The sequence below is a fragment of the Lygodium microphyllum genome, chromosome 15 (genome assembly GCF_053477565.2).
Source record: "Lygodium microphyllum isolate KBCC chromosome 15, Lygodium_microphyllum_v1.1.10, whole genome shotgun sequence".
NCBI classification, from domain to species: Eukaryota; Viridiplantae; Streptophyta; class Polypodiopsida; order Schizaeales; family Lygodiaceae; genus Lygodium; species Lygodium microphyllum.
In genome coordinates this window covers 80,073,590-80,086,034 of record NC_141149.1, presented here as the reverse complement: position 1 = coordinate 80,086,034, position 12,445 = coordinate 80,073,590, and positions in this window count along the sequence as shown.

Here is a 12,445-nt window from a genome sequence, read left to right as displayed (position 1 = left end):
GAGAGAGAAGAGGAAGAGGAGAGCGAGAGAAGAGAGGGAAGGAGAGGAACAGGAGAGAGAGAGAGGAAGAGAAGGAATAGAAGAGGAGAGAGAGAGAGAGAAGGAGAGAAGGAGAGAGAGAGAAGGGAGAAGAAGGGAGAAGAAGAAGAAGAAGAAGAAGGAGAGGGAGAGAAGAGAGAGAAGGAGAAGAAAAGAAGGAGAAGAGAAGAAGGAAGAGGAGAGGGAGAGAAGAAGAGAAGGAGAGAGAGAGAGTAGGTGAAGAGAGAGAGAAAGGTAGAAAGAAGAAGGAGGGGAAGAGAAGAAGAAGAGGGAAAGGAAGAGGGAAAGAGAGAAGGAGAAGAGGGAGAAGAGGAGGGAGAAGAGAAGGAGAACAGGGAGAAGAGGAGGGAAAAGAAGAAGAAGAAGAAGAGAAAAACAAGCCAAAGATGAAGGGTCATGATTACTAAAGTGTGTAACGGACTCGAAGGCTCGCTCTGTAAAAGCTCCCCATATCTACAAATGGTAGAATGTGATAGGAGCCAAGGCCTTGCAGTTCAAGTTTTTATTTATGGCCTTTGATCAAATATAGCAATAAGAGGTCACCTTTCTTGAAGGATCATTGCTTAACAAGTAGGTATCAAACTAGGTCTTTTGTTTGTCTATTTTAGGAAGGAGGATATTCAAGTTACATTGCATACATTGGGAATGGAAAGATAAGGGTGCACTAGGGGTTGCAATGACAGAAAAGGAAGGTATCACAATTGCATTAGGAAGATATAAGGTAATCTTAATTTATATTTTCATTGAGAGTTAAATAGGCCTTTGATTAACATACACTGCATACGAATGTTTATTGCATTCATGGCTTAGGGGGAAGGAAAGAAAAAGGTAAAGAGTAAAAATCATGCAAAGTATCACACTCAAAGATAGAAGGTTAGAAGATGTTGCATTTACTTAAAGTTGATGACCAACTGATGAGCAACAAGGAGGGTTTATTTCCATACCTTGAAAACCTAAGAACACAACTCCAAGGACTTAGTCGTTTTTTTTCCAAAAGGGTTATCCATCAAAGGCTCTATGGTTGTGAAACTCAATAAACTAGATAGATTGTCAAGTAAGTCGCAACCATCGAGGGCCGCTCAAGACAAAGGGACCTTAGATTGAGTCCAAGATACAGTCCATTAGACCTGTGGATTTAGGGCAGTTGTGAATTGCCAAGAAAGCAAATTGACCTGCCAAGTTTAGGGCGACGGGACTGTCCGGAAACTATTTGACTATAGAATAGGAAAACCTAAGGTGGTGATAATTTGGGGTCAATAGGGTACAAGCCCTAACCCAAGGGGGAGAGTAAAATTTAGGGTAGTTGATTCATGCTAAGTGTGTTGCTTGGAACTATTGAAATGGTTTTAACGAAGGTTGATCTTGTTAAAGATGGATTGTTGACCCAAGTTATGCTTGGTTGTTGAAAAGGTTGTAAAAGTGTGTTATTACATCCAAGTTAAATTCTGATTGTGCATGCAATGGGATTGCGATGCCTTGAAGCAAGAGGTTGTGCATTCAACTATTTGTTAATGTGGTTTTGGGGATGTTAAGCCAAGTGGGGTGTGTTTGATGATTGCATGGCCGGGTCTAAGATGACTGATTGCCATGGAAACAAAAGGGATGTTTTCCCTAGTGATTGTTTGAAGCTGGGTGCTTCAGCTGTGGTTGATTTCCTAAAGGGATAATTAAGGAAGGATAGCACTAGCTACCCCCTGCGAACCGCCAAACCTTAACCAAGGGAGTTGTGAATCCATGCCGGGAATGTGGACCAAACCCGCCGCGAGAGGTCTCTCGGTGGAAATTACTTGGCATAGGAGGACGTTTGGGTGCCAGTGGGGGCTCTGGCCGTAAATCCCAATGCCTCCGGGCCCTACACAAGAGTTCTACGTGACTCGAGATGGGATCTCGAGGCCTTGATACTAGTTATAAGGCAGAATCTTGGGAGGATAAACCTTCGGGGATTTGTTGCCAGAAGACGGAAGGATTTTTCTGCGGAGGAAGAAAGGAACACTTAATTCTCCTGTATGGGCAGGAGACACACATTAATCTGAAGATAAGTTAAGGAAGTTTTTGATCTTGTTTTATCTTGTCTTCATGTCTGTGCCCTAAATTACCTAAAGAAACTTGTGGTTAACAGGTTAATTAAGGAATCTGCCTTTATGTGTCAAACATAATGTGGTAGGTAATTACATAACTAAAACAACCCCCACGGAAAGCATGATGGATGTGACCAATGGGTCTATCCTACGGAAGGGTGGTCTCGGTTAGCCGAGAGCTATTCTCAAAGGAAATGTTAACGAGAAATGTTAGAAAAAAGTCGGTCTATGACCTTAGACAATGTTGACTAGGAACCCAGACTTCAGGTCTATCCTAGTGGGAATTTCTGGATAAGTTCTGTTGTGGGGTAGACTCGAGAGACCTTAGTTGGCAAACCCCGTGTCATTCCTTGGGAGTGTCAGGCGGTGTCTTCTAGATATATCTCTTGATGGACTGCTAAGACGTGTCCCGGGATTTGAGGAGTGGGCACGTTACAGGCAAAGCCTGGAAAGATAGAGTCAATGTGGCTCCATGCACATGAATCCGCTGATATTTGTTGGACTCCATCTGTGGATCTATTTTGCGCATGTCACATTGTCAAGCTCACCATGCCGGACGTACAAAACATGTGATGTATACATGGGATAAGCGGAAAGTGTCTAAGAACTTTTTGAGGGATGGTTTGCCCTTGCAAGTCCTGCCGATACCTGTGAGCACCACATTTTGGACATGTCTCGATAATCTCGTATTCTCCTCGAACTAGTATGCAATCATTGATACATGCATGGATGTTGTTTTAGTCCATGCCAAGTTTTCATAAAACATGTCACACATCATTACAAGACTCAAGAATGGTTTTTGCAAGTGGCAATATATAATACTTTAGTAACCTAAAAAATAAATCATAGAACACATTGAAAAAGCACAATTTTTTTAATGATGGTGCTAAAAAGAAATCAAGGAAGCATACGTAGAAGGTACTTGAACAACTCGGTCACACTCACATCACTCCACTCATATTTTTCTTACATACTTAGGAGTGCAAGAAGTGTCTTCAGGCGAGATACTCAGCACCCATCATATAATGATATGGATGCTTCCTCTCTAAGTGGATCATATGTCTCGACATTCATGGGCATCAATGCATTGATCATTGCCTCCATCTTAGGCTCCAAGATTGTAGGAAAGTCTAGAAGATTGCATGTCTCCTTTGGTATTGATAGTATAGATTTGGTAGTACATTCCAAGTGGTGGATTGGCTCAGGCACTCCATCCATTGCACGCCCACAAACTCTTCTAACTAGATGCAAAGGGTGCACTCCTCCTTGGGATGAGACATCATCTCCCTGTAATAAATTTTACGACTACATCCAATGTTTTTGTATATGATATTCAATTAGTTTGCCAATACAATGCATGATTGATATACACTTTTCTTACCCTTTGCTCAAAATCTGAGATCGCCTAAATCAATGATCTCTAATTGAAACTCGTCGAAGCATTATACGTGTTCTATAGACAATCGGCATTTTCGTCTAATTGCCAACTAACATTGAGAGCAAGGACATGGGACAGGCTAATTAAGATATGCCTTGTGATCTTGAACATCACGGCCTTCATCGTTTTCCATTTTGTCTACGTTTTGACAAACAAATTTTTTTTGTTATCATTATTTTTTCCCTTCTTAAATTGTTTAAGAATGGATTTCTTCTCTTGTGACTCAACAAAATTAATGTATGTAAAGTCTCCATCCACCTACACACGGGCCTATAGTATGTAAAGTTTAATATGCTATGCATGGGGATGAGGGTCCTATGTCACAGTGTTTCCCATCCTGTAGTATTGCACTAGACCTCACCACCTTTTTTCCTTTGTGTGCGACTCGATATGTAGAGAGTAGGAGGAGGTAGCGCAAAGCATGTCAATAAAATGATTCGTTCACGTCCAAGTCCAGTCTCTCTTTGGCTTTATCAGGCCTAGATACACAAGCCTTCCGTGCCTTTCCTAAGCATTGAACACACCTAAGATACACCCTTATATGTGTGTGTGTGTGTATATATATATATATATATAATATATACTACTGCTACTGCTACTGCTACTGCTACTGCTACTGCTACTGCTACTGCTACTACTACTACAAACAAGAAAATAAGAAATTAAAGAACAAGATCTTACCCTCTCTTTGTTTTTTATCCATTCATTCTCCTCTCTCCCTCCCTCTATCTCTCATTCCTTCTTTCTTTTTCTCTCTTCCTCTCCCTCTCGCATTTCCTCTCTGTCTCTCTCAGTACACATCATTTTAAAAAAAACAAGCAAAAGAAAAGGAGAAAAAAAACAAACCAATACTACTACTACTACTACTACTACTACAAACAAGAAAATAAGAAATTAAAGAACAAGATCTTACCCTCTCTTTGTTTTTTATCCATTCATTCTCCTCTCTCCCTCCCTCTATCTCTCATTCCTTCTTTCTTTTTCTCTCTTCCTCTCCCTCTCGCATTTCCTCTCTGTCTCTCTCAGTACACATCATTTTAAAAAAAACAAGCAAAAGAAAAGGAGAAAAAAAACAAACCAATACTACTACTACTACTACTACTACTACAAACAAGAAAATAAGAAATTAAAGAACAAGATCTTACCCTCTCTTTGTTTTTTATCCATTCATTCTCCTCTCTCCCTCCCTCTATCTCTCATTCCTTCTTTCTTTTTCTCTCTTCCTCTCCCTCTCGCATTTCCTCTCTGTCTCTCTCAGTACACATCATTTTTAAAAAAACAAGCAAAAGAAAAGGAGAAAAAAAACAAACCAAGACGAAGCAATGCACTCACCGCAAAGGCCTCGGCAGCTCCTCTTCATGACAGCGGTTCCTCTCCGTCCTTCGTATACTTTCTCTTCTTTGCAAATGGCAATGGTGGTGGTGGCGAGAAGCTCTCCTTCTCCCTCTTTCTCTCTTTCTCTCCCTCTCCCTCTCAAACGCATGATGCAGTTCGCTCCCTCTTTTGCTCTTTTGCGCAAAATGCCACGCTCGGGTTTCAGTCCTGGCTTTTTTTCGTTTGAGTACCATCGCTATTTGCGTCGCAAATAGCGATGCCACTAATTTGTGTCAGAAATGGCCATCGCTATTCTCCTATATCCTTGTAGTGTTTGCCACTAAGCAAAGTTGATGTTTGAAAGTGAAAGACACCCACTTGCAAGTGTGGGTTGTCAAGGCACATGTAAAGTGATGGTGCTTAATCCCCCTTCTCTCTCTTCTTCTTTTTCTTCTTATTCTTATTATTCTCTCTCTCTCTCTCTCAAAACATCTCTACCTTTAACTATACATAAACATTGAATAAATTTCTCCCAATGTGCTGTTTTTTAGTTGCACAATATGAACACTTGTTACTTTTTCTCTTATTCAATGGCAAGGTGGAGTAGTATGAACACTTGTAGATCTATCTTTAAACATAAATAAAAATGCACATTTGAATGACTTATTTTCAAAAAAAAAAGAGTATCATCATGTTTTTCTAAGTACAAAAGTCACCAAGGACTAGCTTTACTCACATGCTCACACTTTTAAATTATGGTACTCAAATGGAAAGAGCATAAATTTGTCAAATACTAAAAAATAAATATCTAAATAAATATTTTAAATTGCAAAAATACTCTAGGAAAGGCTATATACATGTATGGGTGTGCTTGTGAAATTAACAATAAATAGTAGGTTCACATACACAATCTCATTGTGGGCATGTGCGATATTCACTCTAAATTGTGATATCTAAACATCCCTCTCACAAAAAAGCAATTCTACATCTCCATGCTTATTGAAAGAGGAGCATGTTTCATATTGCATATATTTTGAAGCACTTAGGTATGATCCCACTTCCATATAGATCCTTGGCATATATTTTCTTGCTAAGATGTAGCCAATCTCTTATTATGTGCTCTCAGTTCCATAAATAGAGCTTCTTACTAGTAGCATGTGTAGTCATATAGGTAAGTGAAATTGCAGAATGTTCTAATCATGAAAATCGGCATGACCACTAACATATTTCCCAATATTATGTTCAATTACCATCATATGTACAACTAAAAATATTTTCAATATAATTTTGCACTACTTTTGGAGAGAGAAAAAGAAAAGAGAGGCTCATTACTATTGTGAATAGACATGGACTTGTCTTCCTAGCAAGCACCATGGCCAACATGGTAACTAGTGCAATGGGAGTTTAGGAAACCTTGAATAACAATGTCCATATTCTTAAAAGCACACCTTAGATTGACTTTATGATCTTTCTCCATTGTGAAATGTGTTGGATATGGAATGGCATGTATTGCTTTATCAATGCCAATCATCTTCCCTATATAAGAACCAACCTCAAGCAGATATAGTGGATGGAAAATCTAAAATTTGTTAAATTTTTATTTTGAAGGAATCTACGTTTAATCCTATTCTTTTTATAGGAGGATGGAAAATTCATCTAAATCATTATATTTATTACGAAGTAACTAAAGTGATTCAGACTGATAGAGTTACCATTCTAGGTTGCTCTCATTGGCAAAATTATTGTAAATAAGTTTATCTCGAGACCTTTCTTCCAAATACAAAGACGTAATGTCTCTTAGCTATTGGAAAAACTTAAATAAAAGATGACTCTTTGCCTTCTACTTGTGCAATCTCAATAGCTCCAAAAAATTTATGTTAAAATGTAAGAAGGTTTATATGGAATCTTAATAATGTATATTAAACTAGTTTGTTATATGTTGTAAACTAAGACGTTTTAGCTTATGTTAATTCTATTGAGTTACAAGAGAAGAAATCCCTTCTCAAACAAATAAAATCCCCCGGTACTGAGACATATACTAGACTTTGGATCAAATCCATGGAGGATTATTTTCGAGTTGCAAGGATGATAACTTCTAACTCTTCCCTTCCCACTCTCACTTCTTCTCTCTCTTTACATTTCCATTCACACTCGATGTATCTCGCTAAAATCAAAATCAAAGATGGGGGGATAAAGAAACATTTATAGAAATAGAGGGAGAGAGAGAAGCAAAGAAGCATGAAGGGAGGCAAATAAAAAAAGAAAAAGAGAATGAGAATAAAAACTTGATGTTTGTTATAATGTAGATAAAATGGAAAACATAGATAAAACCTGATGTTTGTTGTAAGTAGATAAAATGGAAAACGATGATGGGCGTGATGTCCAAGATCGTGAGGTGTATCTTAATTAGTGTGTCCCATGTCCTTGCTCTCAATGCAAGCTAACAATCTCGCGAGAGCGTCACTTGTCTAAAGAACACATACGATTCTTTGATGAGTTCCAATCTGAGATCATTGATCAGGTGATCTAACACTTTGAGCGAACGGTAAGAAAATGGTGTATCAATCATGCCTTACATTCGGAAACTAATTGAATATCATATATTAAAACATTATACGTAGTCATAAAATTTAAACAGGGAGGTGATGTTGTTATGCGAGCGGTGATCGAGAGCAAGCCTCACTCACAACTCGATAACGAGACGTTAAGGAGTGCCAGTTGGGGGAATTGGCTTCGTCAGACACACAACAACACAATATAATTATTTCAACAAACACCACACGAACCATACACTAGAACAAAACAACTAGCACAACAAGAGTTCACACTCTCGCATGCAATCCTCCACTCTCTTCTCACATGATACAATTGTATTTGAGGGAGAAGGCCCTTAACTCTTCCTTCTCCTCTCCTTATATAGTTTTCACAAGTTCTCTCACATACATTAAGCTTTTTTACTTTCATCTTTTGGCTTTTTCTTTTTAATTATTGTTCACTATTTTTGTTTTTGCTGCCCTATGCATGTTTGCAACTTGTTTGGATAATAACTTCATCATATGAACTCTGAATATAATCATTCTGGTACTCAAAACAATCAGAAAGCACCTGGTCGACAAGCTTGACCGGGCTGGATTACAAAAATCCATAAAAAATAGGCAAACATTATGATTTTGGTAAATCACATCACTTTTCTCCATTTTTTATCTTGGACTACTTATTCCCTTCCTTGGCCTATTGTTCTTGTAATTGCACACACTTTCAACACACATGTCCTCTTTTTCTTCAAGAAATACTTGCTGACAATGTAAAACTTACAACATTTTCCTATGATCCTTGAGTCTTCAAAATAAACATTCTTAAGATACATGTATTTTATGTAGTGTGTCCTAGCAAGAACTTGGTTTTTTGAAATTAACTCCATGCCCAATCATTCATGATTTGAAAAAATATGCAATGTTGGATCATGTTGAGATATCGAGCTCCACTCGTGATACGCCAGGGTGACCGTTGTGTATTTATGTCACCGACTTGTCAGTTGCAGACGCGGTTGGTACACCGCCGATGAATAATAGCTACATGATAGCTATCCTTATCTACTCTAGTTCGTGGCTCAGTTAGTATGCCACCCTAGTTAGTTGAGTTTGGTTTTGAGACCCATATAGAGGGTTCTTCTATTTCTTTGTACTTGAGTTCTTTTTGGCTTACACAACTAAGAAGAGGAAAACTGTTTTTCAGCCTCCACCCTTGTGTGTCTTCCCCCATTGTGCAAGCAAGAAAGCTTCAAGCGAGACTCCTTCCTTCTCTCCCACAATCTTGACATGGTATCAGAGCCTTGTTCGTGGTAAGGAGCTCAAGAAAGCAAGCCAAGCTCGCGGTGGTCTGGTAAGAGGAGCAGTGTTGCTTTCATTTCCTGTTTTGGGAGCAGATCTCTGCAGGTAGCACAGCCGGAAATTGCAGGAGTGCATTGTCTCAGGTTGAGACGCCCTTCGCGGTGAAGCAAGAGGGCAGTATATGCTGCGGGAAAGGGCTTTAGCCCTTGGCGACCTTGTTTTTTTGATTTGAGGCCATTTCGGGGCCTGTTTTGCAGACGGAAGTTTTCTGCACGCACTCAAGAAAAGGCTCAGTTTTATGCTGTGCGACCACTGTTCTACAGGTCGGTGAAAAGTTACTGTAGAAATTGCATCGTATGCTTGTGCGCAGAGACATTGGGAGTTTCAGAATCATCCTTGGTTCCTGTTTATGCAAAATCGTCACTAGGAAGTGACTGTGTGGTCAAATACCACTTTCGCCAGTTTTGCAGATTTGCACTTGTGAGGGTGAAGCTGTGTTTTTTGCAGTGACAGAATTTCTTGCAGTATTCTGTAATGGCGTCTGATTCTCTTTCACAGATTGTCACTGAAAAGCTTGACAAGAACAACTTCCAAGCATGGAAGTTTAGAATGACGAATTTCCTTATGGGAAAAGGATATTGGGAATTTGTTGCAGGAAATGAAGAAGAACCAGTTCTTCCTGATGTTCCCAATCAACAACAAATGCAGGCATTTAAAACATGGCATGAGAGAGCCAGGAAAGTTATGTATTGGCTGTTTATCAGTATTTCAGACTCTATGATTGTGCATATTCAGGATGCAAGTACGCCAAAGGAGGCATGGGATACTTTGTCAAAAATGTATAGCACAAATACGCAAGCCAGGAAAATGCAGCTCAAGCAAGAGTTGCATAATGTGCAAAGAGAAAGTATGAGCATCAACGACTACCACATGAAGGTGAAGAAGATTGCAGATGCACTTGCTTCCATTGGGTCGCCAGTGGAAGATGATGATTTAGTTTCCGTGACCTTGAATGGTCTAGGAAAGGATTATGCACAGTTTCGGACATCCATTTCAGTTCGTGAAAGATTTCCTGATTTTGAGGAGTTGATTGCTCTTCTAATTTCTGAGGAACAGAGAAATGGTGGTGCATCTTCTTCTGGAGGAACTTCAAAAGAAGCTGTCTTCTACTCAAATGCTGGAAGAGGTAGAGACAGAGGTAGAGGAGGCCGATTTGGAGGCCGTGGCAGAAATCAGAATATGCAGCAAACTCAAGAAAACCAGTCCTATGGAGGAGGACGTGGTAACTCTAGAGGCAGGGGGAGCCAAAGAGGTCGTGGTGGATGGCAAAGAGGCCAAAATGCAAACAGTAATGTTGAATGCTACTATTGTGGTAAAATGGGTCATATGGCTAAAGACTGCTATAAAAAGCAGAATGACATCATGAATGGAAAACTGCAACAAGGGAATTATGCATCTTCTAGTAGACAGGGTGATGACAGAAATGAGCATTTGTTCATGGTGCAGCACATGAACAATTCTATGACAAGTGCAGAAGAAAGCAATGATGTATGGTATGTTGACTCAGGTGCATCAAACCACATGACAGGTCATGCAGAATGGATGGAGGATGCAAGGAAAATGGAAAAACCAGGATTTGTGGAGACTGGTGATGATACTGCACATCCTATTGTGCAGATTGGAAAAATTCCCTTGTCTATGCAGGGTGGGAAAAAGAAATACCTATCCGATGTATTTCATGTCCCGAATATTACCAAGAATCTGGTTTCAGTTGGTCAAATGGTTGAACAGGGCTTGCAGGTCAGATTTAATCCTCATGGATGCTTTGTTGAGGATATGAAAAATAAAGGTCGCTTGATAGCAAAAGGAAAGAAGAAGGGCAGAATGTTTACATTGGATGCAGACATGTCTGAATTGAGTGCAGCAATGTTTGCACATGGGACCGGTGTAGTTGCAGATATTGATATCTGGCATAAACGCATTGGTCATGTTAATGTACAGCGACTTAAATCAATGCAGGCCCAAAATATTATTGCAGGATTGCCCAAATTCAAGGTTGCAGAAATGCATAAGGTATGTGAAGCCTGTCAGTTTGGAAAACAGGCAAGGAAACCATTTCCTAGACATGTTCAAGAGAGTGAGAAGCCATTGGAATTAATTCACTCTGATGTGTGGACAACTAAAGCTGCATCTCTTGGAGGCTGTCATTATTTTGTCAGTTTTATTGATGACTATAGCAGAAAAGTTTGGGTGTATTTTATGAAAAAGAAAAGTGAAGTTTTTGGGCATTTCAAAACTCTTAAAGCTATGGTTGAAAAAGAAAAAGGCTTGCAGATAAAATGCCTAAGGTCAGATGGAGGGGGAGAGTACCTCTCAAATGAGTTTGCAAAGTTCTTGCAGGAGCATGGCATAAAGCAGCAATATTCATGCAATTATACCCCACAACAAAATGGAATTGCAGAAAGGAAAAACAGGCATATTGGAGAGGTATCTCGTGCCATGCTCAATGAAAAAGACTTGCCAGATTTTTATTGGGCTGAAGCAGTTGCTACAGCAGTCTACATAATGAACAGGACTCCCACTGCAGCAATACATGAAATGACTCCAGAGGAGAGGTATACTGGTAGGAAACCAGATATTTCTCATTTGAAAATTTTTGGTTGCATTGCCTATGTACATGTGCCAGATGAGCTGAGATCCAAGTTGGATCCAAAAGCTGAGAAGTGCATCTTTATTGGTTACTCTCTGCAGCAAAAAGGGTATAGATGCTATAACCCTTCTACTCGTAAGTTTACAGTGAGCAGAGATGTTGTTTTTGATGAGATGAGTAGCTGGTATAGACCAGTAAATGTGATTGATGATGAAGATGCACAAAATGGTAATGCTACACAGAATTCACAGCAGCAGTCACAAAATATTAGTGGACCTGGAGCGTCCTCTAGCAGTGGTTCACATTCTTCGCCATGGACAGGCAGATTGAGATCAGGAGAATCTTCTCAAAGCAATGCAGATAGTGGTATGCAGGTATCACGAAAAGGAAAAGGGAAGGTTGATCAGCCCATGTTTGATGTGAATGCAGGTCACTCTTATGTGGATGGTGAATCCAGTGGCTCAGAACAGAGCATTGATGATGAGTTGGGTATTCCTTCTATTGTTACACCTGGAGTAAGGAAGACCAGGGATGTTTTGAGAGCACCTGGGAGTGAACCTACTTTGCGCAGGTCTACAAGAGCTAGGTATCCTGTGGATAGGCTGAAATATGATGGATTTACAGCCATTCACTATGCATATATGGTTAAAGTGATACAGGAACCAGAACCCACTTCTTTTGAGGAAGCCATGGGAAAAGAAAAATGGGAGAAAGCCATGGATGAAGAAATGGATGCCTTGGAAGCAAATGCTACATGGGAATTGGTACCTTTGCCTAAAGGTAAGAATGCAATTGGCTGTAAGTGGGTTTATAAGGTGAAGCACAATGCAGATGGTTCTGTGAACAGGTACAAGGCAAGATTAGTAGTCAAGGGGTATGCACAAACATATGGCATTGACTATGAAGAAACATTCAGTCCGGTTGCAAGGATGGCAACTGTAAGAGCAGTCATTGCTATGGCTGCATCAAAGGGATGGTCTTTACATCAGATGGATGTAAAGAATGCCTTCTTGCATGGTGATTTGCAAGAAGAGGTCTATATGGAGCAGCCACCAGGTTATGTGCATGCTGTTCATCCTGAGTTTGTTTGCAGGTT